The sequence below is a fragment of the Callorhinus ursinus genome, unplaced genomic scaffold (assembly GCF_003265705.2).
Source record: "Callorhinus ursinus isolate GAN/ISIS: 27379988/994484 unplaced genomic scaffold, GSC_fseal_2.0 scaffold1, whole genome shotgun sequence".
NCBI lineage: Eukaryota > Metazoa > Chordata > Mammalia > Carnivora > Otariidae > Callorhinus > Callorhinus ursinus.
Genome location: NW_027397063.1, coordinates 84947549 through 84950825, shown reverse-complemented (window position 1 = coordinate 84950825; position 3277 = coordinate 84947549). Strand labels below are relative to the sequence as shown.

Genomic DNA, 3277 nt, shown 5'->3' with positions numbered 1-3277 from the left:
TTGTTCTTTTTTTTTTTTTTTCCAGAGTTGTTCTTTATGGAGCTCATCAACCTAATTTCCAAAACTCAAAGTTAAACATGGTAGGCCACAGAGGTTTTATTTCTAAGTGGTGAGATTCAGTATGATTTTCATTTTTTTCTTTATGCTTTCCTATATTGTATTGTTTTTAGAATGCGTATTACTTTTGTAATTGGGGAAAGGATATTGAAAAAATAATCCTGAGTTGCCAAATCCAACACACCCCAAGTGCAATTCACAAATGCATGGCACAATGATGAAGAAATTAGTTTTACTGAGACAGATTTTCTTAAGGATAACTACTTACCTACTCTACCTTCTGGGATTCAGAAACATAGCCATAAATGTAATCTTGTATCTATCTAGGGTAGGCACCTAAATGTCTTTTCTAAGAATTTTATAAAAAATTTAAGAACTAATCTCATACCAAGAAATGATTTGTGATAAAGTTAATAAACACTTAAATGAAGGCCAAAACAAAAACAATATTATATAAATAGTGTACAAATAAAACTCTATTGTCCCCAAAGTGTTCTCGGTTCAGAAGAAACTGCAAATCAGAAGCAATTGGAGAAATTACTAGGGAAGCCTTTGTCCCATCTAGATTCTTGTATTCTCATAGCCTTGTTCCATGTCATCCACTGTTACCCCTCTGTGCCCCTTGTGGAACCAGATCACATGCTAGACTGAGTCCTCACTCAAACATTTCATTTCATTATGTTATGTGTGAAGTCATAGTCTTTCTGTGTCCAATTGTTCAAGTCTCAGACTTTAAGAAACAATGTCTTCTTTACTTATTATACGCTAATGGCTAGCTACTTCGTCTCTAATTGCTGTAGCACAGACCTTTGCAGACACAACTGTGTTCGAATGGCATAAATGTCCACTGTTGTTCCCTGTTAGAAAACACCTTCTTCTTTCTCAGACAATGGGTGCAGAAGGGTTTTTAGACCCCTGGACCGGCCAGGCAGTGCCCTAAGTGTTTTCCTTTATCATGAAGCTATAGGCAGTCACTCATCCTGACAGGCTGACTCTGTCTTCTCCCCACACCAGTTTGGACTCAGGCCCCTGCCCTGTCTTACACAAGAAACACAGTCATTCCCAGCATTTGGAGATTTTTTTTTTTAATACACTTTACTGCAGATCTCAAAGGAGAAACATTTGAATTACATTACACATTTTCAGCAAACTGCTGCAAACATCCAAATCAGAGCTAACTCTCCCTGGCCCCTCCTGGGGTTTTCACCCTTCATCCCTCAGAGAGCCCCTGGCCCCACTAGCGCCTTTCCTTCCTCCAGTCTCACCTGCAACCTGACCTGCCTACTCGTATACCAGTCGCCAGCAAATTAAAAGCCTTCTTTATAAAGTGAAGGGGAATTATGAATAACGATTTTATTTTCTCCTGTTACATTCACACTAAGTGGGCACAACAAGCCCTTGTAATGGGTTTCCCCACCGCAGTTTACACTGAGGGAGGCCCCAGGGACAAAGCCAGGTTTTCTCCAGAGCTTCATTCTAAACTACTATATAATGTCTGTTTCCTGTACAATCAAAAGATGTCTGTATAACCTTCGCATAAATGAGTGTGAAATACCCAAATCAAAATCCAGACAGCTACAGATCAGGGATGGCCTTTATAATGCAAGACAGGGAAAAAAACCCACAGAATTATGTTTTTGCTTTAATAATGAAGGAAATGATCTCAAGTTTAAATCCAACTTTGAAGTTTTCTCCCTACCTGAGTCACATAAAAAGAAAAAAATCATTTTCAGGCATCAAGCATTTATGCAGAGAACAATAAGCCACACATTCTTTTTTTTTTTCCACAAGCAGGTGAAACAATTATTTCACAGTTGTCTTTACAACCACAAGGACACTATGTTCTTCAAATAAAAACATTAGTACAGATAACTATACTTTCTAGAAAATGATTATATAGACCCTCTCAAAGAGAAATGCACACCATTATATGGTTTCAGACAAGTTGGTTGGGAAAGACACATCTGGACTGATTGCTAAAACATACCTTAAGACCACCCTGCATCTTTTGGTTCAAAGTATAGATTATTGTCATCAGTACATGCTCCGCGTTCTTACATATTTGATAATGCACATATAGACTGGTTGGTTTGTGACTTAATGTTCCATTGGTTCATCAAGCTTTTCTGCAGGCTCATCAGCAGGTTGAGCAGGCTGTGCCTTTCTCTGTGATCTTTCTTCAAGACCTTCCAGGAACGGAGATACATCATCATCATCATAAGTCGTAATCTCCAAGTCTTTATCAACAATTTCAATGGAAACATTCTTTGTTTCCTGAACAGAACCTTTGTTAGGAAGGATGTTGTAGGAAGTGTCTCTCATAAGGCACGCAGATCACGTTTAGCCAGTTCATTCAAATTGCACTCCATAAACCCAGACACATGTCTCTCCAAGTAAGTACAAGCTGATTGAGAACGGTCCCGATGGACATGGCTCTAAGTCAAAATAGTTGGCAGATGGACAGGTTTGGAAAATGTGAGGGCCCATATCATAACCAGCAATAAGTAGGCCAACACCATACGGTCTCTGGCCATATCATTGCATTGGTATCTGGGTCTTGCTTCCAATTAGAGATACAAGATGAGACACAGGAAGAGGTCTATCAAATACAAATATGCAATCCAAACACTCCTGGCGTATAACATTCCATAACAGTCTAGCATCAGCAGTAAGTCCTGTAATTGAGATACCAATATGGTTGTCAACATGGAGAATTTTTTTCTGATGAGATGCAAGCTCTGACTGTGCTCTCTTCAATGCAACCAGCACTGCACGGGGTTTTGATTTCAGACCAACTGTGGCTGAACCTTGTCTGACAGCTTCTGTTGCATACTCAATTTGATGAATCCTGCCCTGAGGGCTCCAGACAGTGACCTAATTGTCAACAGGGTTCCAGTGCGGTCTAGCTGTGGCTTCCTGCAGAAATGTGGATTCAGGAATGCTAAGCCTCCAGCGTTTAGGAAGATGCATGCAGTATATACAGATATGTAAAAGAAAAAGGGAACGCTAGGTAATTCATTGAGCAAAAACCTATTTTCAAAGTTAGTAGAAGAAATTTATGTGATAAAAAAGACCTAGCAGGAAACGACCTAGTAAATACATCATAAACACTGACACTGCTCTGGAGCATAATTCTTGTGTGTGTGTGTGTGTGTGTGTGTGTGTAATCTTTGTATCTATACGAGATTAAGGTTACTTGTTTAGTAATAATAATAAAGTT

General features: G+C 39.1%; 1 pseudogene; it reads right to left on the bottom strand.

The window, feature by feature from the left end:
* Positions 1-2154: 2154 nt before the first annotated feature.
* On the bottom strand, positions 2155-3027 carry LOC112819826 (proteasome subunit alpha type-1 pseudogene; annotated as a pseudogene).
* Between the last annotated feature and the right edge of the window lie 250 nt (positions 3028-3277).